The sequence below is a fragment of the Ovis aries genome, chromosome 16, assembly GCF_016772045.2.
Source record: "Ovis aries strain OAR_USU_Benz2616 breed Rambouillet chromosome 16, ARS-UI_Ramb_v3.0, whole genome shotgun sequence".
Taxonomy (NCBI): domain Eukaryota; kingdom Metazoa; phylum Chordata; class Mammalia; order Artiodactyla; family Bovidae; genus Ovis; species Ovis aries.
The window spans coordinates 11,170,447-11,196,751 of NC_056069.1; the positions used below are offsets into that span (position 1 = coordinate 11,170,447).

The window sequence follows — 26,305 nt, forward strand, 5'->3', positions numbered from 1 at the left end:
AGAGAATGAGCTATTTGGGTCACAGTTTGGTCATAAGAAAATGCTGATATTTTGTGCACAGCACTAAAATCTGTGTGATAATTTTATCCTAAGGCAACAGGTCCAACCTATTTAAAATACTGTGTGCATCACTGATAAACACCACTCAAGATCAGTGTCATGAAGAAATCTTTTCATTTTATCTTTCATCTCAAAAATGACTGTAAGCACCCTTTTTTTTTTTTGACTGTAAGCACCCTTATTTTTTCATGGATAGAATACCGCAGGTGGAAACACAGAATATCCAACATCCACTCCACTTCATGCCTCAAGCCATGACTTGATTGTATGAACAATTTTCACTACTTCCCTCAACACTGAATCAGAAGTCAAAGGTGTATTGCTGACCATGAGCTGCTGTCTGTAAATAAGCTAACATGTGGACTTATATTCAAGTGTAACATCTTTTATTCATATAATAAAACCATCTCTTACTCTGTCCAGTCAGTTGGTATTTAACAGCTGTTAGCCCAAATGCAACCAAATGGTATTTGTCTATACCTTTTAACTCCCCAAATAATTGGCATTGAAAAGAAAAATAAAACAAGCAAACATCTTCTCTAGTAGCATGTGCTTTCAGTGATAAAATCTACATATTTACCAAATGTTCACCAACATACCACATATATGCCACAAGTTGATTTGTTAGGCTCACCCGTAGTTTTGTTTCACAAAATAATTTATGTATATATGAAAAAATTGTATGTCTACAGTTTGATAATATGCTCTATCCAGCAATATTATGTGACACAGGAATTTAAGAATCTTTGCTACCAACTTTGTAGGTGGCTGTAAAATTTCTTGGAAATATTATGACTTTGAACTTCTTTTTGTTACGAAGAGTGCACTTTTTGAATGATACACCTGAGATTTTCATCTCTTCTTTGCTCTAGACAATAAAATTAATCAATTTTTGCTTGAAAGCATAATTTTCTCTCATCATAGGAAGACTCAATTGGTTACTGTGCTTGGTTATTTGTCTATAAAAGATACTGTTCTAAGACTTCCTTGGCAATCCAGTCGCTAAGACTTTGCCTTCCGATGCCGTGAGGGTGGGTCCATCCCTGGTCAAGATCCCACATGCCTCAGGCCACTTAGCCAGAACATAAACAACAGAAGCAATATTGTAACAAGTGTAATAAAGACTTTTAAAAAAGGTACTTTTCTGTTATTTGTCTTCCATCCTTCCTCAACAAGGAAATAAAAATAGGCTTTAACCAATGTGACTTAAAAAATAGACCTTGAGCTTCTTATTTGTAATGTTCAAGATATGTTGGGAACTTAATAAATTGATTGGGCCCAGATGGTGCAGCAATTTGATCTATGTGATAAAGAATTTGGGAAAGGATTCTACACATTATATGATTGACTGATGTATTTAACTGGGAAAGTAACTGCTATAGGAATATTTATTTGGCATTAGTGTGATAAACATCTTCTATGTGTAGACTATAAGAGGCAAGGAAGCTATGTAGGAACAATTATAATTAATCAAGAGCCTTAAAAATATTCATAGCCTTTTATGGAGTAAATTTACTCCATATTTGGAAATTTCCTAATATGGATATTGGTTCATACATGAAGATGTTCAGGATTCCCCACATATAACTTGCTATTCCACCTCCTTATTTTTATTGAATTCTCATCTCTAAAGCTGGAGAAGTATGCCCTCCATTTGCACCGAAGAAATTTAATGTGAAGTTAACTACATAGATTCTGGGACTAGACAACTTGACTTTATAAACTTTGGCTGCAAATGTGTGAACTCCTTAGCCATCTTCCTGTAGAACCTCCCTGAATCCCCAAAGTCAGCATCCTCTTCTTTTTTTTCCAAAACATTTTCTACAGTACCTTGTAAAAATATCCCACATAATATATGCATATGTGTCCACTGGAAAAACAGTCAAATAGTTCACAGAATGTAAAGTGGACATGCCCCAGTTAACAGTTTGGTGTCTATCTTTGTGGGCTTTTATCTTGACACATAAATATGGAAGTACTTTTAAACCATCTGAATACTCTTCTACCTCATAGCAAGTTTCACATTTTATTCTTTAGTTATTTTTGTATCTATTTCTCTATAAAGCCAGATTCTGAATTTCCTTCCCATTAGGAAAGGTACTTTTCGCTTTTGCATCAAGATCTCCTTGGCAAACAAGGGGCGTTCAAGCACAGATGTTGAATGAATGGTGGCTGTCCTCCCCCAACTCCCTGTCCCCATTACAAACAAAATATTGAATTTAACTCCCTTAAATCTCATTTTTCCATAATGTTTCTCCAGACCATTTATCAGATCAATCTTATACTTATATCCCACAACAGTTATTTGTTTCTGAGACTTTATCCTACGTGGTATCATGATTCATTTGTTCCATGTGGATTTAAAATCTTGTCTGTCTTATCAGATAGGAAGCTCCTTGATGATGTGAATCATATCTACAAGGACAGGGCCCTACACATAACAGACACTCCATGAATGCTTCTAGAATTAAAGAATTGAAGAGCTGAACCATGTGTAACTAGGAGCAAGCTGAAGAAAGGAGAAAGGAACCTTATCCATGTTCTTTACTGCATGAACAATTTAGATTCCCCATTTTAAACGTCTAATGACGTGAAGAACACAAGACACCTGAAGCTTCTAAGAAAATCCCCTTTCCCTTGCCCTCAAAGGCTCACGGGAGACAACACATGGAGGAGATAAAATTAGAGGGAATTACAAAGTACAAATTCGCAGGTGCTTGTTTGCATTACTTCAGTTTCAAAAGCTGCGTTCGTGTTTGTCAGCTCCCATTATACTGAACCGAGCGTGACTCTGGAAACAGTGACTGATGGTGAAGTCACACATTTCCATGAACTTTCTATTGCAAGAAGCCTGTTTGTTTCTTTCAGAGGAGTCACGTTAGAAAGACAGTGCTTATTTTAAGTGTGCTGCCATTATTTAACACATTTTGTAAAAGTCCAGTTTATTAGCCTGGAAAATAAAAGATACTTCTTGTGTTGTTGCCTCCTCTTGCTGCTGACATAAAACTGCTATTCATTTGTATCACCCATCTAATTTAAGACCTATTTTCAAAAGGCTTTCAACACTCTGAAAAGCACACATTCTCCAGGAACTGTGACAATGGTAATTATAGTACTAATAATACTAATAGCATTTACTGAATGCTTGATAGGTGCCAAGCACTGTGCTAAGTACTATTTGTGGAATTTCTCATATAACCTGCACAGAAAACCGGTGAGGTAGATTCCATCATTATCACTATTTTCCTGTGAGTCAACTTAGGCACAAAGAAATTAAATCACTTGCCTAAAGTGATTTATCACCTTTGAGGTTGTCACCTTTGAGGTTGTTTAAGAGAAAGTGTTTCAGACTCTGGAGGGCAATTCCAAAAGTATTTCTTGGCCATCTTTGGCCAATGGCATCATTATGACAATGTTTATAGCTTTGTGGGTGTCATTTGTGAAGGAAAAGAATCGTTGTTTGGATCCCAAATATTGGGACTCTGTTTAAAAATCAGGCTCATCAGTTTATAGCCTCACTCCTTGAGCTGCTTCTCTGTTGCTATTTCTCTACAGAAACTAGTGCGTTATTTTAAAGAAAGTGGAGACACAGTTGATGTTTCTTGTCTGGTAATATGCAAACTAAATCTTTAAGGATTGAGGTTTTTTAATGACAATTGTGGTAGCATAAAAAGTCCTCTTTCTTTTAAATTGCAATAATAATAACAACAACTTCAGAGGAAACACCTCTTTGTCTAGTTAGCGAAGAGTAAGGGGCCTTCAACTCCTGATGGAGTGGGGATAGTGCAGGCTGGGGGCAGGAAGGAAGGGAGCTGGCCAGCTAGGCTGGCCAGGCCTGTTTAATGGTTATAACCCCTACTGGTTCTTCCCATAGCTTTCCTGCTCTGCTGTTAGGCTGGGCCTCCTCTGCCTCGTGCAGGGTCTTGCACACATCTCTACTAGGTAAATATTTGACAACAGAATGATCCATCTGTTTCTGAGGCTGAGTAAATGCCAAAACTTCAAGTTAATCTTCAGCAGACTTGAAACCATCTCCGCGGCAGGTATGTTCCAGAATATTATTTATTTAATACCTTTGAAGCCTCATTCCTTCCAGGCCATACATAACGCCAAACTAAGAAACCCCAGCTTCCTGAAATACCTATAAGCTCAAATATCTGTTGGTTGCTGTTTTGAAATGAATGGAGACAAGCCAATTGTAAACCTTCATATTTTACATTTCTTTGAAACACCTCAATAAATTATACCTAGTTTCATCCATGCTGCTACAAATGGCATTATTTCATGCTTTTTATGGCTGAGTAATATTTCATTGTATATATGTACCACATCTGCTTTATAAACTCATCTGTCAATGGACATTTAGATTGCTTCCATGTCTTGGCCATTGTAAATAGAGCTGCTATGAACATTGGGGTACATGTATCTTTTCTTTTCGGGAGGGCACGCATTAAAATTTTTGCTCAAGTATTTGCAATATTGTCCCAATCTCTGCTATACAATAAAGTGACTCAGTTATACACATATAGACATCGTTTTATAAAATATTCTTTTCCATTTTGCTTTATCACAGGATATTGAATATAGTTTCCTGTGCTGTACAGTAGGACCTGTTTTTCAGGACCTGGTCCTTATTTTTCCATCATATGGAAAATATATATATAAGAGTTTACATCTGCCAATCCCACACTCCCAGTCCTTCCCTTTCCTATCTCCCTACCTGTATATTTTCTAATTAGAGTTTTTTCTTGATATATGCCCAGGAATGGGATTGATGGGCCATAGGATAACTCTATTTTTAGTTTTTTAAGGAGTCTCCATACTGTTTTCCATAATGGCTGCATCAATATACATTCCCACCAACAGTGTAGAAGGGTTTCCTTTTCTCCACACTCTTCAGGATTTATTATTTGTAGACTTTTTATGATGGCCATTCTGACTAGTGTGAGGTGATACCTCATTGTAGTCTTTCTTTGCATTTCTCTAATAATTAGTGTTGAGCATCTTTTCATGTGCCTATTTGGATGTCTTCTCTGGATAAATGTCTATTCAGATATTCTACTTTTTTTGATTGGGTTGTTTGGTTTTTTGTTATTGAGTTGTATGAGCTGTTTGTATATTTTTGAAAGTAGGTCATTTACTTTACTCCTCTATCCATTTCCTCAGCTATTTGGTTTGAAAAAAATTTTTTTAATTATGTAGACAGACAAAAATAACAAAAATGGGAAAGGTACTGGATTAGCTTGCTAGGGATCCAATAACAGTGTCACAGACTGGAACTCCAAGATCAAGTATTGACAGGAGTAATTTACTCTGAGAAGTATGAGAGAGAATCATTTCTATGTCTCTCTTCTAGCTTTTTGGTAGTTTGCTGGACATCTCTTTCATACCTTGGCTTGTAGAAGAACTGCCCCATTTCTGCCTTTATCTTCACATGGTATCATCTCTGTGTGACTCCAAATTTTCTCCTTTTATAAAGACAACAGTCATATTACATTAGAGTGCTCCCTAATGACTTCATTCTAACTTTATTACATCTGCAAAGATCCAGCCTCCAAGAAAGGTCATATTCTGAGTTGTTGGGGATTAGGACTTTAAGATAAGAATTTAATTTCCCACCTTAAATGTCCTAATGTTCAGTTCCTTTCTTGATGAAGACATGGCAGGGAACTGAAGTTCACACATCAATGTGTCATTCTTATGTTGTTTTAAGGTTCAATTCGTCCTGCTCATCCAGAAACTCTTCCTCTCCACCGCCATAGAGACTACTCTCCTACTTCAAGGCTGTGAATCCATGTGAGCAAATTCATCACTTACTAGCTAAGTGACATTGGGTAAGTCATCTAACTTCTTTGTACCTGAGTCTTCCCATCTGTAAAATGAGAATGATGATACCACCTACCTCATGGAACTGTTGGGACTATTGAATGAATTAATAAATGTTGAGCACTTAGGGCCGAACCTAAGGTAAGCACTTGAAATAGTTAAATTGTTGAGTCTGATTCATATTAAAAATGATTATATAGCTGTAGAAATCTATCATAGACATACTACCAGGAGTGTACTCTTAGGGAAGGCCAAGGCAATCTAGCCTGTTAAGTCTTTGTGCAGTTTAGCACAGAGTTGACCACTGTAGGAGTTCACCAATATGCTGTAGATATTCCTAAACCTACGATAATCTGGGAAGCAGACATGAGCCTTCTTTCCTCTGTAGAAGGGGTGTCATGAGACGCTGATCATAGAGGTAAGAGACCCTCCATTTCCTTCCTGCCCTAAGCTAATTGCCTCTCCACCAGCTCACTGAGTCTAGGTAGAATCCAAGTTTGACGGAAAGACACACTAAGTCTCAGTTTCCTACAGCCCAGAAGTAAGAGTGGTCTCTACGGCAGTGGAGAGGGAGAGTTTCTGGATGAGCAGGATGAATTGTGCTTTAAAATAACCTAAGAATGACATGGGGCTGTGTTAACTGCAGTTCCTTGCCATGTCTTCACTAAGAAAGGAATTCATCATTAGGACATTTAAGGTGGGAAGCTGTCATGATCAAAGATTTTTCGAAGGGAATGAAGAGGGTTAACCTTATGATTTTACCATTTAAATGACAATTCTTGCTAATTGGATATTGTACTCTACTCAATGTTTTGCATATTTCTTCTAATTATAGAATAATCATTTTCCTATTAAGTTTCTTTTTAACTGTATTTTAACAGCCACATAAAATTCCTCAAATGATGCATTGTGATTTACTTTAGTATCCCCTTGTTGGAAATTTGGATAATTTTCATTTTTTCATAATTACAAATAGTGCTGTGATAAACATCTTGGTAAATGAACCTTTTCTCATATTTTGGATTGTTTCTTTAGGACAGGTTCCCAGAAGTGAAATTATTGGATCAAAAAGTAACTACATTTTTATGTTTCTTTATACATATTACCAAATTGCTTTCCGAAAGAGCTGTACCAATTTCACAAACATAGCAGCTATCAATAAAAGTGCAACTATTCTCCAATTAAAATAAATAAATTTATATTTTAAAAATGTACAACTACTACAAATCTCTCCAGCATTGGATTTTATACATTTTTTTTTATTTCTCCAGTAAAGGGGTATCTTTACTTTTAATTTGGATTTTATTACTAGTAAGACTGACCACCTTTCTAATTTTTAAAAGTTTTTTAAAAATTTAAACTGTCCTTCCTTTGCTCATTCAGAGATCTTGGCAAGTCAGTAAATTAAGTTCATTTTTTACTTTTAAGATATTATCCACTTGTATATTATATATAGTACAAGTAATTTCTTTAGTCTGTGACTTCTTTAATATATTTGTTTTCATTCATTTATGGACATTTAGGATTTTGTAGTAAGCCTGTTGACTTTTCCCTTCTAAAATAACTTCTGCTGCTTCTAAGCTTACAAAGTCATTCTCTCTTCAGATGTTTGATAGTTACCTGATTCCATTTTCTCCTATGATTTGAATTTTTTAAGCAATTTACTCTAATCCATCTGGAATTTATTTTGGTCTATGGTATAAGAAAGCATTTTTTTCCATTTATTTAAAGTGATTCTTAATTTAGAATTTCCTTTTGGAAAAAATAACTTCAAGGTAAAAAACTTAATTTGAAAGTGCTTGTAGGAAGTCACTAATGGGATGAGATCTCTGGTTGGGAGAAGTGGAGCAGGGAGTTGAGGGAATAAAGGAATTGAGGGAGGACACTGAAATTAATGGATGAAACTTAGTTGAAAGCAAGAAGATGGAGAAAATAATCTGGCTTCCCTGGTGGCTCTGATGGTAAAGTGTCTTCCTGCAATGCGGGAGACCCAGTTTTGATCCCTGGGTCAGGAAGATCCACTGGAGAAGGACTTGGCAACCTGCTCCAGTACTTGTGCCTGGAAAATTCCATGGACTGAGGAGCCTGGTTAGGTTACAGTCCGTGGGGTTACAAAGAGTTGAACACGACCGATCGACTGAGTGTCATGACTGAATGACACTGAAATTAATGGATGAAACTCAGTTGAAAGCAGGAAGATGGAGAAAATAATTACTTTCGGCCTTATTTATTTGTAGAAGGCCAATATACCTGATGTTGGGAAAGGTTGAAGGCAAAAGGAGAAGAGGGTGGCAGAGGATGAGGTGGTTGGATAGCATCACTGATTCGATGGACATGAACTTGGGCAAACTCCGTGAGACAGTGAGGAATAGAGAGGCCTGGTGTACTGCAGTCCATGGGGTTGCAAAGAGTTGACATGACTTACTTAGTGAACAACAACAATATGCCTAGGTTGTTTATTGAAGATGCTTTTTATAAGATCAAAGAGCAGCTTTATCTTCACTGATCTCTTTTGTTTATTATGCATTATCAGTAAATTCTAAAATAACAAAGGGGAATATTAGGAAAGATTATCCTATCCTTTCATTCATTTAATAAATATTTATTGAAAACTTGTATATACCAACAGCTCTTCTTAGTGCTAAGGATACTATGGTGAGCTAAACCATTGAGACTGAAGAGTCTCCATGTCTACACCCATTGGCAGAAGACTTCACACACTTTCTTCCTTCCTAAAGTGAAGTGACTGTTGCTGAGTCATGTCCGACTCTTTGCGACCCCGTGGACTATACAGTCCATGGAATTCTCCAGGCCAGAATACCAGAGTGGGTAACCTTTCCCTTCTCCAGCGGATCTTCCTCTCCCAAGAATCAAACCAGGGTCTCTTGCACTGCAGGCGGTTCTTTACCAACTGAGCTATCAGGGAAGCCCCACTTCCTTCCTATTTTTGCCTTTTTAGAATAACTTTGATCCTCTTGATGAAACTTGGATTTTAACTGATTATTTGTCCTTTTGCTCATTTCTCCCTTATCCAACTATAAACTCCCAAGAGCAAAGATGAGAGGTTCTTCCATTTTCTAATCTTGATAGCGCCCAGTATAGAACCATGTGATGAGTTCTGGCCAATAGGGCATGAGTAGAAATGATATGTATAACCAGAAGAATGTGTGTTACGGACAGTGTATCTATAGGACTGTAAGATTTCACCGACTCTTCGTCGGATAGGCAGTTTAAGCAAGAAAAATAAACTTTTTGTTATGTTAATCAGCTAATATTTTGGAATTGTTACTAAAGTATGGTCTAGCCCTGGAGATAAAAAATTTTTTGTAAAGAAGCAGACAGTGAATATTTTTAGTGAAAGCAGCCATGGGCAGTACATAAACAAGGGAATATGACTGCATTCCCATAAAACTTTATAAAAACCAGCAGCAAGCTGGATTTGGTCTATATCTATAGATTTTCAATACATGGTCTTATCATGTCCTGACCATACCTCCTCAAAGTATTGTTTTTACTTGCTATAAAATCTATAAAAAGTGACTTTGCATGTGTGTAAAACATAAGAAACTTTTCCCATTAAAGTCCTGAATATAACAAAGAGGTCCACCTCCCTGCTACAATTTAATGCTCACTATTCCAGATGTTTAAGCTGATGTAAAGGAACAAAAGAAATGAATCCAAAAAGTTCAACTGTGAAAGTATTAAAAAAAAAAAAGTAACAATAGAGAAAAATATTTGAGTATGAAATTAATGTAATAAAATCAATAATTTCTGCTTTAGACTGAATGCTTATGTCCTTTCCAAATTTATATATTGAAACATAACCCCAATGTAACAGTATTTTGAGGTGGGGTTTTTGGAAGTACTTAGGTCCTGAGGGTGGAGTGCTCATTAATAGAATTAATGTTCTTTGAGACCCCAAAGAACTTCCCCACCCTTTCCCCCATCAGAGGACAAAGTAAAAAGATGACTGTTTATGACCCAGAAAACTTTCAATAAAAAATGAATCTTCTGGTGCCTTCATTTTGGGTTTCCTCCATTTTGTAATTGTTAGAAATAACAATATCTGTTATTTACAAGCCACCTAGTCTATAGTATTCTCTTATAGTAACCCAAACAGACTAAGACAGTCTCTCTATGCAAAAGAGAAAAAAAATCCTTTAAAAAGTATAGAAAAAAGTACCATTTATAACACATCCCAAAATAATAAAATATTTAGTAATAAAGGTGCTGATAAATCTTTAGGATTAACACAAAGAAACTTTTGCAAACCTAGATAGGTTGAAAATGAGTAGAATGAAAGAAAATACTTTGTTCATGCATAGGAAGGCTCATTATAGTAAAGATAATTTCTTCCTAAATTAATCTGTAAATTCTATTCATAGAATTTAGTAAAAAGAGAAAGGATGTTTAAATGTAATCTTTTGAGTTGGTAATAAATTCATTTAATTGGAAAATCTAGAAAAATATTTAAAAGTTAATAGCGTGTTCCTTTCACCCTATGCCTAACTCATATAGCCTTCCCCACCAACAAAACCTCTGTTTTACATTTTTAATGTGTCCTTCTAGTGTATCTTAACATAAGCAAATATGAATGTATATTCATATTTAACACTTACCTCAAAGTTATCATACTTATACCAAATTTTGTACCTAATTCTTTTTATTTAATGTATTGTGGAAATCTTTTCATATCTATATATAGCTTCCTCAGTTTTTAAAACATCATAGTATTTTTCAATGGATGTACTATATTAGTGCTTATTTAACCAGTCATAGTGATATTAGGGTTAATTTAACTTATTAAAATATTGTAAAAATAATACTAAATACAATTTTCAGATATATGCATAGATTATGGAGTACTGGATTACTCAGTCTGGGGCATATGTATTCATATACTATTGTAATTTTTGATAGATGTTACCAACAAAATATCTTTGTAAACATTTGGATTTTTGGTCAATTTGATGTTAAAAAATGCATCCTAGAGTTGTTATAATGAGCATTTCTTTTTAAAAAATTTTTATTGAGGTATAGTTGATTTACAGTGCTGATTCAGTTATACAGTCATACACACACACACACACACACACACACACACACACGCGTACATACATATACATGCTCTTTTTCATATTCTTTTCCATTATGGTTTATCACAGGATGTTGAACACAGTTCCCTGTGCTGTACAGTAGGACCTTGTTTATCCATTCTATACATAATAGCTTGCATCTGTCTCTTCTCTGCTTGCCCTTCTCACTGGCAACCACAAGTCTGTTCTCTGTGTCTGTAAGTCTGTTTCTCTTTTGTTACATCATATTTTAGGTTCCACACATAAGTGATATTGGGCTTCCCTGGTAGCTCAGCTGGCAAAGAATCCTCCTGCAATGCAGGAGACCCTGATTCAATTCCTGGGTTGGGAAGATCCCCTGGAGAAGGGATAGGCTACCTACTCCAGTATTCTTAGGCTTCCCTGGTGGCTCAGATGGTAAATAATCCACCTGCAATGCAGGAGACCTGGGTTTGATCCCTGAGTTGGGAAGATCCCCTGAAGGAGGGCATGGCAACTGACTCCAGTATTCTTGCCTGGAGAATCCCCATGGACAGAGGGGCCTGATGGGCTACAGTCCATGAGGTCACAGAGTCAGACGTGACTGAGTGACTAAACACAGAGTAAGTAATATCATGTAATATTTGTCTTTCTCTGCCTGACTTCACTTGTGATAATCTCCAGACCCATACATGTTGCTGCAGATGGCAATGTTTCATTCTCTATTATGCACGAGTAATATTCCATTGTCTATATGTACCACATTTTTCTTATCCATTCATCTGTCAATGGATGTTTAGGTTGTTTTCTTGTCTTGGCTATTGTAAATATTGCTGCTATGAACGCTGGGCTACATGCATCTCTTTGAATCATGGTTTTCTTTGGGTACAATCCCAGGAGCGCTATTACAGGATCATATAGTAGCTCTATGTTTAGTTTTTAAGTTTTTTTTAGTTTAGTTTAGTCGCTCAGTCATGTCCAACTCTTTGCAACCCCATGGACTGTAGTCTACCAGGCTCCTCTGTCCATGGGATTTTCCAGGCAAGAATACTGGAGTGGGTCGCCATTTCCTTCTCCAGAGGATCTTCCTGACCCAGAGATCGAACCCAGGTCTCCCACATTGTAGGCAGACACTCTACCATCTGAGCCACCAGGGAAGTCTTAGTTTTTAAGGAAGCCCCATACTGTTCTCCATAGTGGCTGCATCAACTTATATTCCTACAAATAGTGTACAAGGGTTCCCTTTTCTTTATATCTGTCCAATATTTATTATTTGTAGACTTTTTGATGATAGCCATTCTGAACAGATCCCTAGGTCAGGAAGATCCCCTGGAGAAGGACATGGCAACCCACTTCAGTATTATTATCTAGAGAATCCCATGGATAGAGGAGCCTGGCAGGCTATAGTCCATGGGGTTGCAAAGAGTCAGACACGACTGAAGCAACTTAGCATCAAAATATCATCAAAGCATTCTGAACAGTGTGAAGTGGTACCTCACTGTGGTTTTGATTTTCATTTCTCTAATAATTAGTGATGTTGAGCATCTTTTCATGTAACTATTGTCCATCTGGGGGTCTTTTTTTGGAGAAATGTCTATTTAGATCTTCTGTCCATTTTTTGATTGGGTTGTTTGCTTTTTGTTGTTGTTGTTATTGAGTTGTATGAGCTGTTTGTACATTCTGAAAATTAAGCCTTTGTAGGTTGCATCATTTGAAAATATTTTCTCCCAGTTCACAGGTTGTCTTTCCATTTTACTTATGGTCTCTTTTGCTATGCAAAAGCTTATGTTTAATTAGGTCCCATTTGTTAATTTTTGCTTTTATTTCTATTGCTTTGTGAGACTGACTTCAGAAAACATTGGTGTGATTTATGTTAGAGAATGTTTTGCCTATGTTCTCTTCTAGGAGTTTTATGGTGTTATGTCTAATATTTAAGTATGTAAACTATTTTGAGTTTATTTTTGTTTATGGTGTAAGGGAATGTGCTAACTTCACTGGTTTACATGTGCTGTCCAGCTATCCCAACACCACTTGCTGAAGAGACTATCTTTTCTTCATTTTATATTCTCACTTCCCTTGACAAAGACTAATTGATTGTGGGTGTGTGGGTTTATTTCTGGACTTCCTATTCTGTTCCATTGATCCATATGTCTGTATTTGTACAGTACCATCTTGTTTTGACTATTGTAGTTTTGTAGTATTTTCTGAAGTCTGGAAGGATTATGCCTCCTGTTTTGTTCTTTTCCCTCAAGGTTGCTTTGCAATTCTGTCTTTTTTTTATGGCCTTGAATTAATTTTATGATAATTCATTCTAGTTCTGTGAAAATGTCATGGGTAATTTGATAGCCATTGCATCATTGCTTTGGGTAGTATTGTATTGGATAGTATTGTATATTGCACTGGGTAGTATTGCCATTCTAACAATATTCTTCCAGTCTAAGAGCATGACAGGTTCCTTTATCAATGTTTTATAGCTCTCAGCATGTAAATCTTTCACCTCCTTGGTCAAGTTTATTTCTATGTATTTTATTTTTGATGTGATTTTAAAAGGGATTGTTTTTTCACCTTCTTTTTCTATTATTTCATTGTTAGTGTAAAGAAATGCAACCAGTTGCTGTATATTAATCTTGTATCCTGCTACCTTGCTGGATTTGTTAGTTAGTTCTAATAGTTTTTGTGTGGTCTTTAGGGTTTTCTATATTGATACCATGTCATCTGCTTCCCTGATGGCTCAGACAGTAAAGAATCTGCCTGCAATACAAAAGACCTGGGTTTGATCCCTGGGTCGAGAAAATCCCCTGGAGAAGGGAATGGCTACCCACTCTAGTATTCTGCCTGGAAAATTTCGCTGACAGAGGAGCCTGGCAGGCTACAGTCCATGAGTCAGATACGACTGAGCATCTAGAGCACAAACTTTTGCATATAACGTATAGTGTACATTCCTTTCACTGATATTAAGCATCTTTTCAAGTGTTATTTGTATTTCATATTCCACTTTCTGTGAATTTCTATTCATATCACTTGTCAGTTTTTCTGTTTTTTAAAAAATTTATTCTTTTATAGAAGGATAATTGCTTTGCAGAATTTCGTTGTTTTCTGTCAAAACTCAACATGAATCAGCCATAGGTATACATATATCCCCTCCGTTTTGAACCTCTCTCCCATCTCCACCCCATCCACACCTCTAGATTGATACAGAGCACCTGTTTAAGTTTCCTGAACCATATAGCAAATTCCCATTGGTTATCTATTTTATATATGGTAATGTAAGTTTCCATGTTACTCTTTCCATACATCTCACTCTCTCCTCCCCTCTCCCCATGTCCATAAGTCTATTCTCTATATCTATTTCTTCGTTGCAGTCCTGAAAATAATTCTTCAGTACCAATTTTCTAGATTCCATATATATGTGTTAGAATATGATATTTATCTTTCTCTTTCTGACTCACTTCACTCTGTGTAATAGGTTCTAGGTTCATCCAACTCATCAGAACTGACTCAGATGTGTTCCTTTTTATGGCTGAGTAATATTCCATTGATGAACTATGGACTGAGGTTCGTGACATTGTACAGGAGACAGGGATCAAGACCATCCCCATTGAAAAGAAATGCAAAAAAGCAAATGGCTATCTGGGGAGGCCTTACAAGTAGCTGTGAAAAGAAGAGAACTGAAAAGCAAAGGAGAAAAGGAAAGATATAAGCATTTGAATGCAGAGTTCCAAAGAATAGCAAGAAGAGATAAGGAAGCTTTCCTCAGCGATCAATGCAAAGAAATAGAGGACAAGAACAGAATGGGAAAGACTAGAGATCTCTTAAAGAAAATTAGAGATACCAAGAGAACATTTCATGCAAAGATAGGCTCAATAAAGGACAGAAATGGTATGGACCTAACAGAAGCAGAAGATATTAAGAAGTGGCAAGAATACACAGAAGAACTGTACAAAAAAGATCTTCATGACCAAGATAATCACGATGGTATGATCACTGACCTAGAGCCAGACATTCTGGAATGTGAAATCAAGTGGGCCTTAGAAAGCATCACTATGAACAAAGCTAGTGGAGGTGATGGCATTCCAGCTGAGCTATTTCAAATCCTGAAAGATGACACTGTGAAAGTGCTGCACCCAATATGCCGCCAAATTTGGAAAACTCAGCAGTGGCCACAGGACTGGAAAAGATCGGTTTTCATTCCAACACCAAAGAAAGGCAATGCCGATGAATGCTCAAACTACCTCACAGTTGCACTCATTTCACACGCTAGTAAAGTAATGCTCAAAATTCTCCAAGCCAGGCTTTAGCAATACATGAACTGTGAACTTTCAGATGTTCAAGCTGGCTTTAGAAAAGGCAGATGAACCAGAGATCAAATTGCCAACATCAGCTGGATCATGGAAAAAGCAAGAGAGTTCCAGAAAAACATCTATTTCTGCTTTATTGACTATGCCAAAGCCTTTGACTATCTGGATCACAATAAACTGTGGAAAATTCTGAGAGAGATGGGAATACCAGACCATCTGACCTGCCTCTTGAGGAACCTATATGCAGGTCAGGAAGCAACTGTCCAGTTAGAACTGGACATGGAACAGCAGACTGGTTCCAAATAGGAAAAGGAGTCCGTCAAGGCTGTATATTGTCACCCTGCTTATTTAACTTCTATGCAGAGTACATCATGAGAAACGCTGGGCTGGAAGAAGCACAAGCTGGAGTCAAGATTGCCGGAAGAAATATCAGTGAGCTCAGATATGCAGATGACACCACCCTTATGGCAGAAAGTGAAGAGGAACTAAAGAGCCTCTTGATCAAAGTGATAGAGGAGAGTGAAAAAGTTGGCTTAAAGTTCAACATTCAGAAAATGAAGATCATGGCATCTGGTCCCATCACTTCATGGCAAATAGATGGGAAAACAGTGGAAACTGTGTCACATTTTATTTTGGAGGGCTCCAAAATCACTGCAGATGGTGATTGCAGCCATGAAATTAAAAGGCACTTACTCCTTGGAAGAAAAGTTATGACCAACCTACATAGCATATTGGAAAGCAGAGACATTACTTTGCCAACAAAGGTCTGTCTAGTTAAGGCTAAGATTTTTCCAGTGGTCATGTATGGATGTGAGAGTTGGACTGTGAAGAAAGCTGAGTGCCGAAGAATTGATGCTTTTGAACTGTGGTGTTGGAGAAGACTCTTGAGATTCCCTCGGACTGCAAGGAGATCCAACCAGTCCATTCTACAGGAGATCAGCCCTGGGATTTCTTTGGAAGGAATGATGTTAAAGCTTAACTCCAGTACTTTGGCTACCTCATGCAAAGAGTTGACTCATTGGATAACACTCTGATGCTGGGAAGGATTGGTGTCAGGAGGAAAAGGGGACGACAGAGGATGTGATGGCTGGATGGCATCACCGACTCAATGTACATGAGCCTGAGTGAACTCTGGGAGATGGTGATGGACAGGGAGGCCTGGTGTGCTTGGATTAATGGGGTTGCAAAGAGTCAGACACGACTGAGTGACTGAACTGAACTGAATATACCATTGTGTATTGCCAAGGTCCAGCCCCCGTGGATCCAGGGAATTCGAAGGGGAGACGGAGTAGGCGAGGAAAAACTTACTTATTTAGAAATATAAAAAGAGATTAGGAAAGAATAGTACAGTAGGAAAATTAGTGGAGAAAAGATGCTGAATAACTTGGTTTACATGGAGAGCTAATAAAACCTTGAGACAAGAGGTTTGCATCATCTGCATAGGCCACCGGCGCACACTTGAATAGCGGAGGGTGCCCCACCTTGGGCTCCCTCTCGCATGGGTCTTAAAGCCAGGACAAGTAAGTAGACATGGTGAGCCTCCACGCCCCAGATGGAAATTCAGCCTGAAAAGGAATTTGAAAAGACCATATGGGGGAAACCAGTCTTTCCAGTGACTGGCTTATCCTTTATTGTTCTGGAAAGCTTTTTATACTTTTGGTTGTACATAGAGATCAACGGATAACACAAAATTATGCAGCGTCAGCAGCCCTGACTCTTATCGAGACCAGGCTTTCTCTCTGCATACCTAGCTTATACACAAGTCTTAGGTGATTTACATCATCTTCTGGCCAGGAGGCCAATTAACATTTTACGGCCCTTTTCTGATAAGGATCTGTCAACAAGAAAACTTATTTGCCCTTAAAAGTGTCGTTCTTTCCAAAGTCTGGTGCCACTCTCAGAAAGCACTAAATAAAGTTACATTCTTACATAGCAAGGACACATCTATATATAACAAAGAAAGAGGGGTGCAGTGATTAATAACAAAGAGAAAATTCATTAACTCAAAAGTCTAGTATTGCTAACATCAAAACTACTATATTCCTATTTCTGCATCCTGTTTACATTGATTAATATCTTCCCAGGTGCCTAAGATAAAAGATATGGAGGCCTGGCAGCAGTCATTGACTCAACAGTGAAACCCTTCACCAAACTAATTCTTAGCTCTAAAAGGCTCTATATCTTTAAGATGTTTTAAGCTTCGTGCCTCTCATGGTTGGGGGGCTGTAAACAATCACAAGTTGTAAAAGTCCGGGGGAACCTATCAGGCAAGTTAGAGAGCCATCAGAGGGATTTGAGCTGAAACATTCCTTTCATATGCAGGAGACCAGTTGGAGCTCTAAGTTAACTTTTTCCAGAGAAAGGTGGTCAGGGATAGCCCCCTGTTATGTCAGAAGAGTAGGTGGAAAGTATAATGCAGTAAGGCAGGCAGACTCTGGTTTTGGGGGTAGATGTTCGAGAAAATTCAGCGAGGCTCCCTTAAGGCCCGACTCGCCTTTGCCTGTCGGACCCCTTAACCTCATGACATTTGCCACGGGCGGGACTCCTCGTGCTGGCTCCCGGCAGTGTATATGTACCACAACTTCTTTATCTATTCATCTGTCAATGGGCATCTAGGTTGGTTCCATGTTCTAGCTATTGTAAATAGTGCTGCAATGAACCATGAGATATATGTGTCTTTAAATTTTGGTTTCCTCAGAGTATATACCTAGGAGTGGGATTGCTGGGTCATATGGTGGTTTTATTACTAGTTTTTTAAGGAATCTCCATACCATCTTCCATAGTGGCTGTATCAATTTACATTCCCACCAACACTGCAAGAGTGTTCACTTTTCTCCACACCCTCTCCAATATTTATTGTGTGTAGACTTTTTGATGATGGCCATTCTGACTAGTGTGAGGTGATAGCTCGTTGTAGTTTTGATTTGCATTTCTTTAATAATGAGGGATGTTGAGCATCTTTCATGTGTTTGTTAGACATCTGTATGTCTTTTTTGGAGAAATGTCTGTTTAGGTCTTTTCCCCACTTTTTGATTGGGTTGTTTGTTTTTCTGGCATTGAGTTGTATGAGCTGCTTGTAGATTGTGGAAATTAATCCTATGTCAGTTGTTTCATTTGTTGCTATTTTCTCCCATTCTGAGGATTGTCTTTTCACCTTGCTTATAGTTTCCTCTGCTATGCAAAAGCTTTTAAGTTTAGTCAGGTACCACTTTTTTTTACTTTTGCTTTTATTTCCATTACTCTAGGAGGTGGGTCATAGAGGATCTTGCTTTGATTTATGTCATCGAGTGTTCTGTCTGTTTTTCTCTAAGAGTTTTATAGTTTCTGGTCTTACCTTTAGATCTTTAATCCATTTTGAGTTTATCTTTGTGTATGGTGTTAGGAAGTGTTCTAATTTCATTCTTTTACATGTAGCTGTCCAGTTTTTCCATCACCATTTATTGAAGAAGCTATCTTTGCCCCATTGTATATTCTTGCCTCCTTTGTTGAAAATAAGGTACCCATAGGTGCATGGGTTTATTTCTGGGCTTTCTATCTTATTCCATTTGTCTACATTTCTGTTTTTGTGCCAGTACCATACTGTCTTGATGACTGTAGCTTTGTAGTATAATCTGAAGTCAGGAAGGTTGATTCCTCCAGCTCCATTCTTCTTTCTCAAGACTGCTTTGGCTATTCGGGGTCTTTTGTGTTTCCATATGAATTGTGAATTTTTTTGTTCTAGTTCTGTTTAAAATGCCATTGGTAATTTGATAGGGATCACATTGAATCTGTAGATTGCATTTGGTAGTATAGTCATTTTCATAATATTGATTCTTCCTACCCAGGAACATGGGATATCTCTCCATCTGTTTATATAATCTTTGATTTCTTTCATTAGTGTCTTATAATTTTTTTGTGTACAGTTCTTTTGTCTCCTTAGGTAAGTTTATTCCTAGATATTTAATTCTTTTTGTTGCAGTGGTAAATGGTATTGATTCCTTAATTTCTCTTTCTGATTTTTTATTGTTAGTATGTAGAAATGCAAGGGATTTCTGTGTATTGATTTTGTATCCTGCAACTTTGCTAAATTCAGTGATAAGCTCTAGTAATTTTCTGGTACTATCGTTAGGATTTTCTCTGTGCAGTATCATGTCATCTGCAAACAGTGAAAGCTTTACTTCTTCTTTTCCACTCTGGATTCCTTGTATTTCTTTTTCTTCTCTAATTGCTATAGCTAGGACTTCCAGAAATATGTTGAATAATAGTGGCAAAAGTGGACAACCTTTTCTTGTTCCTGATCTTAGGGGGAATGCTTTCAGTTTTTCACCACTGAGAATAATGTTTGCTGTAGGATTAGCATATATGGCCTTTACTATGTTGAGGTAGGTTCCGTCTATGCCTGTTTTTTGAAGAGTTTTAATCACAAATGGGTGCTGAATTTTGTCAAAGGCTTTTCCTGCCTCTATTAAGATGATCATATACTTTTTGTCTTTCAGTTTGTTAATATGGTGTATCACATTGATTGATTTGTGTATTTCGAAGAATCATTGCATTTCTGGAATAAACCCAACTTGATCATGGTGTATGAACTTTTTGATGTGTTGCTGAGTTCTGTTTGTTAAAATTTTGTTGAGGATTTTTGCATCTATGTTCATCAGTGATATTGGCCTAGTTTTCTTTTTTTTTGTGTTGTCTTTGTCTGATTTTGGTATCAGGGCGTGGTGGCCTCTTAGAATGAGTTTGGAATTATTCCTTCCTCCGCAATTTTTTGAAAGAATTTTAGAATAGGCATTTTCTCTTCTCTAAATGTTTGATAGAATTCCCCTGTGAAGCCATCTGGTCCTGGGCTTTTGTTTTTTGGGAAATTTTTGACACACAGCTTCAACTTCAGTGCTTGTCATTGGGTTGTTCATAATTTCTATTTCTTCCTGATTCAGTATATTGAACTTTTCTAAGAATCTGCCCATTTCTTCCAGGTTATTCACTTCATTGGCATATAATTGCTCATAATAGTCTCTTATAATCTTGTGTATTTCTGCATTTTCTCTTGTAACCTCTCCTTTTTCATTTCTAATTTTGTTGATTTGATTCTTCTTTCTGTTTTTCTTGATGAGTCTGGCTAAAGGCTTGTCGTTGTTTATCTTTTCAAAAAAACAGCTTTTAGTTTTATTAATCTTTTACTATTGTTTCTTTCATCTCTTTTTCATTTATTTCTGCTCAGATCTTTATGATTTCATTCCTTCTACTAATTTTGGGGCTTTTTTGTTCTTCTTTTTCCAATTGCTTTAGATGTAAAGTTAGGTTTACACCTAACATCTATTCAATATTTTTCTTGTTTCTTGAGGTAGGATTGTATTGCTATAAACTTCCCTTTTCAAACTGCTTTTGCTGCATCCCATAGGTTTTGAGTTGTTGTGTTTTCACTGTCATTTGTTTCTAGAAATTTTTTTATTTCCCTTTTGATTTCTTCAGTAACCTGTTGGTTATTTAGAAATGTGTTGTTTAATCTCCACGTGTTTGTGTTTCTTACAGTTTTTTCTTGTAATCAATATCTAGTTTCATAGCACTGTGGTCAGAGAAGATGCTTGATATGGTTTTAATTTTCTTAAGTTTACTGAGGTTTGATTTGTGACCCAAGATGTGTCTATCCTGGAGAATATTCCATGTGCACTTAAGAAAAAGATGTATTCTTCTGCATTTGGATGGAATGTCTTGAAGGTATCAATGAGAGCCATCTCATCTAATGTATCATTTAAAACTTGTGTTTCCTGATTAATTTTCTGTTTTGATGATCTGTCCATTGGTGTGAGTGGGGTGTTAAAATCTCCTACTATTATTGTGTTACTGTCAGTTTCTCCTTTTATGTCTGTTAGTGTTTGTCTTATGTACCGAGGTGCTCCTATGTTGGGTGCATAGATATTTACAATTGTATGTCTTCCTCTTGGATTGATCGCTTGATCATTATGTAGTGTCCTTCCTTATCTCTTATAATCTTCTTTATTTTAAGGTCTATTTTGTCTGATATGAGGATTGCTACTCCAGCTGTCTTTTGCTTTCCATTTGCATGGAATATATTTTCCATCCTTTTACTTTCAGTCTATATGTATCTTTAGGTCTGAAGTGGGTTTCTTGTAGACAGCATATATATGGGTCTTGTTTTTGTATCCATTCAGCCAGTCTGTGTCTTTTGATGGAGTATTTAATCCATTTACATTTAAAGTAATTATTGATACATATGTTCCTATTGCTATATTCTTAATTGTTTGGGGTTGATTTTATAGATCTTTTTTCTTCTCTTGTATTTCTTGGCTATATAAGTCCCTTTAACATTTGTTGTAAAGCTGGTTTGATGATACTGAATTCTCTTAACTTTTGCTTATCTGAAAAGCTTTTTATTTCTCCATCAATTTTGAATGTGATCCTTGCTGGATACTGTAATCTTGGTTGTAGATTTTTCCCTTTCAATACTTTAAATATATCCTTCCATTTCCTTCTGGCCTGCAGAGTTTCTGCTGAAAGATCAGCTTTTAAGTGTATGGGGTTTCCCTTGTATGTTACTTGTTGCTTCTCCCTTGCTGCTTTTAATATTCTTTCTTTGTGTTTAGTCTTTATTAGTTTGATTAGTATGTGTCTTGGTGTGTATCTCCTTGGGTTTATCATGTAAGGGACTCTTTGTGCCTCTTGGACTTGATTGACTATTTCCTTTTCCATGTTAGGGAAATTTTCAACTATAATCTCTTCAAAAATTTTCTTATACCCTTTCTTTTTCTCTTCTTCTTCTGGGACCCCTATAATTCGAATGTTGGTGCATTTGATATGGTCCCAGAGGTAACTGAGATTGTCCTCAGCTCTTTTCATTCATTTTACTTTATTCTGCAGCTCAGAAGTTATTTCCACCATTTTATTCTCCAGCTCACTGATTCATTCTTCTGCTTCAGATATTCTGTTATTGATTCCTTCTAGAGTATTTTTAATTTCAGTAATTGTGTTGTTTGTCTCTGTATACTTATTCTTGAATCCTTCTGGGTCTTTATTAATTGATTCTTGCATGTTCTACATTTTGTTTTCAAGGTTTTTGATCATGTTTACTATCATTATTCTGAATTATTTTCCAGGTAAGTTTTCTATTTCCTCTTTATTTATTTGGACTTTGGTGTTTCTAGTTTGTTCCTTCATTTGTGCAGTATTTCTCTGCCTTTTCATTTTTTTTTTTAAAGTTATTGTGTTTGAGGTCTCCTTTTACCAGGCATCTAGGAAAGTTGAATTCTTTCCTTCTTTTGGTTTCTGCCCTCCTAAGATTAGTCCAGTGGTTTGTGTAAGCTTCATATAGGGTGAGGTTTGTGCTGAGTTTTTGTTTGTTTATTTTTCCTCGATGGACAAGGCTAAGTGAGGTGGTAATCCTGTCTGCTGATGATTGGTTTTGTATTTTTGTTTTGTTTGTTGTTTAGATGAAGCATCCTGCACAGGGTGCTACTGGTGGTTAGGTGATGCCGGGTCTTGTATTCAAGTGGTTTCCTTTGTGTGAGTTCTCATTATTTGATGCTCCCTAGGGTTAGCTAGGCTTTCCTGTAACTCAAACGATAAAGAATCTACCTGTAAGGCTGGAGACCAGGGTTCGATCCCTGGGTTGGGGAGTTCCTCTGGAGAAGAGAATGGCAATACACTCCAGTATTCTTCCCTGGAGAATTCTGTGGACAGAGAAGCCTGGGGTCACAAAGAGTTGGACACAACTGAGCAACTAACATAGTCCATAGAGTTAGTTCTCTGGTAGTCTAGAGTCTTGGAGTCAGTGCTCCCACTCCAAAGGCTCAGGGCTTGATCTCGTCAGGAACAAAGATTCCACAAGTGGTTTACTATGGCATTAAGTGAGATTAAAACAAATATCCAAAACCAAGAAACCAAAGATGAACCCCAGACAAATAGCAGTTACAAAATCAGGCAAATAATAGTTAAAATAATGGAACATACACATATACATATACACCCATGAGAAAAGTCAAACCAGTCCAACAAAAATAAAGTACAGTAGATTGACCTGGCAAACAAAGGAAATCAAAAATTATATTTACCAGTTAACAAAACTAATGGAAGCACAAACTAGAAAACAAAACAAAAGCAAGGTGCCAAGTGGGGAATAAAGCAATGAAAACAAAACTAACAAATGTGTTGAGAGGAAAGGAAAGAAAGAGAAGAAAGAAAGAATAGATACGCAAAGTTAATAGAGGTAGATGAAGCAGATTTATATACATAAAAGATTAACTTTAAGGGAAAAAGGTCAGTAGGAAAGCCAAACCAAGGAATAAATGTAGAAAAATACAATAGGTTTAAAAAAATTAAAAATTAAAATTATAAAAAAGAGAAAAAAAATGGAAGAAGAAGAAAAAAGGGGGAAAAAAGGAACACACCACAGAACAGCAAAAGCCCAACGTAGAGACAGAGGTTTATAGCAGCAATAAAAAGTATGACTGAATATACACATATACATATACACCCATAAGCAAAATCAAAAAAGTCCAACAAAAAGTACAATAGATTGACTTGGTGAACAAAGGAAACCAAAAACTAACTAAAACACAAACTGGAAAACAAAACTAAAGCAAGATGCCAATCAGGGAATAAAGCAATGAAAATAAAACTAACAAATATGTTGAGTGGGAAGGAAAGAAAGAAAAGAAAGAAAGGATAGATATACAAAATTAAACAGAGGTAGGTAAAGAAGATTTATATACATTACAGATTAACTGCAAGGGGAAAAGAAGAGTAGGAAAGAAAGCAAAGAAATAAATGTAGAAAAATAATAGTAGGTTTAAAAAATTAAAAATTTTAAATTAATAGAAGAGAGAGAGAGTGAAAAAAAGAGAAACTCCACAGAACTGCAAAAGCCTGACGTAGAGGCAGAGGTTTATAACAACAATAAAAACTTTGACTGAGGGATTTAAAAAAAGCTTAATTAGATTTCATAGTGCCGATAAAATCAACACCCACGACATAGGGGGAATGAAAGGGGTGGGGGTGGAAATCCAAAAGAATCTACAGAACAATTCAAAACGTAAGAATAATAAATGTTTTTCTTGAGTTACTGCTGCCAGAGTCCTTTCCTTTACTGGGAGTCACAATCCACCTCACCTCCCTAGGATGCCCTCCAGCACTGTGCTGATCTCTGGACCTGCTGTGGGGGCAGCTCAGATTCTAATCTGGTCCTACTCCTATGTGTTCTTGTCTCCAATGTCCACAGCTATCAGAACTAGTGCATTTTCTTTTGTGGGAGTTCTCAATGACCTTTTATATATTCCACAGATACAGAGTCTGCTTAGTTGATCATGTGGATTTAATCTGCAGCTTGTACAACTGATGGGAAAGTTTTGGGTCTTCTTCCTTAGGCACACTGCTCCTGGGTTTCAGTTGTGGTTTTATTTCCACCTCTGCCTTTGGGTCATCCACTGGAGTTTGCTCCTGAGGCTGCCCTGGAGGGCTTGGGTTTGCCCCTGTGAGGGCCAGGTGTGGAGGTGGTGCAGCTGCTTGGGTCACAGGGATTCTGGCAGCACCAGGTACTCAGGGGGGTTGGCAGCTGGGACAGCAGGAAATATAGTGCTCTAGAAGGGTATGGCAACCAGTATTGGCCCATACGTGCCAGTGTTCTTGCCTGGGGAACCCCTTCCCTGACAGAGAACGTGGCAGGGACAGTCTGCAGGGTTGCAAGGAGTCAGACACTACCGAAGTGACCCTGGGCATATAGATGCAAGACTTTTTTGCCTGTGGCAGCTCTGCCCCAGTGAGAGTTGAGTGTGAAGGTGATGAAGCTGCTTGGATTGCGGGGACCCTGGTGGCGCCAAGTGTGCAGGGACATGGATTGCCTCCACCGCAGGAATTACGGCCCTATCAGAGTCTTTTCTCGACCCTCTTGTAGCTGGCAATCAGCAGGCCTCTTTGGTCAGTCTTTCTCTGTAGCTCCACCTGTTCAGGCACTTAGAGGGCCCCCTTGCCTGGGGTCCTTTTCTGTTGTTCAGAGTGTCAGGCACTTAGAGGGGCCCCCCTGGCTGGGGTCTTACTCTGTAGATTAGGGTGTCAGGCACTTACAGGGACACCCTGGGTGGGGTCCTGCTCTGCAGTTCAGTGTGTCAGGTGTTCGATGGGCCAGCCTCTCTCTTTTTCAGCAGCCAGTGCTGGTGTGTGGGGAGAGAGAGGCTATGGTGATGGCTCCACCCCCTACGCATGACTCAGCAGTATCGCCTTGCTTCCATGGCTGCCTGGCTTTCCTCCACAGGCATTTCCCATCACAGTCTCCTCCCTCACCTCCCCTCAATCTGTCCTGTCCGGGATATGTATGGCTGTGGCAAGGGCTGTCTGATTCTTACTCTATGTAGGCTGCCACAGATCAGCCGTTTCACTCTCAGCCTTAAGTGTTTCTCCTCTGAGTCAGACGATTGTCTGGATGTGGGGATCGGACCCCTGCTTCAGTTCCCCCACTCGCCAAGGGCAGGGCCAGTCCTACTAATGCTCCTGTTTTTCCCCCTAGTTCCTTCCTCCTACCGAGTTTTGCATGGGTCTATATATTCTTTTCCTCTGGTCAGGTACTCCTGTCCTCTCTCAACTGGTGTTCTGCATGTACTTCTGTGTCTGAAGATGTATTTCTGGTGTATCTATGGAGAGAGTTGTACTCCACATCCACGTACTCCTCACCATCTTGTTCTTCTCTCTCATTTTTCTCTTTAATTGTTGGCTGTTTTCTTTTCACTTTCTAGGAGCTCTTTAAATGCTAAAAAATTTTTCTGTGGTATAAGTTGCAGCTATTTTCTCTTAGTTTGTCATTTATCTTTTGACCTTGTTTATGATAACGTTGCCATGAAGAAGTTTTTTTAAAAATGTAGTTACATTAACCTGTACTTTTTATGGTTTTATGGTGAGCTGTAGTCCATGGGGTTGTAAAGAGTCGAACATGACTGAGAGACTAATGCTTTCACTTTGACTTTATGGCTTTAGGATGTTTTTGTTTTAATCTGAAGTGCTACTCCCATCTTAAAATTTTTTTTTAAAGTTTCTCTCATTTTTTTCCTATTACTTTGAAGGTTTAATTTTGCATGTAAGTCT

At 37.6% G+C, this 26,305-nt stretch overlaps 1 long non-coding RNA gene across 1 annotated transcript in view; it reads left to right on the top strand.

Annotated features, from left to right (window-relative positions):
• Positions 1-4,048: 4,048 nt before the first annotated feature.
• The window catches only part of LOC106990170 (uncharacterized), a 269,658-nt gene continuing 247,401 nt past the window's right edge, over positions 4,049-26,305 (top strand). Inside the window, exons 1-2 of the long non-coding RNA XR_009596750.1 lie at positions 4,049-4,103; positions 5,774-5,894. This is a non-coding gene — a long non-coding RNA (uncharacterized LOC106990170). The remainder of the gene's footprint in view (positions 4,104-5,773; positions 5,895-26,305) is intronic.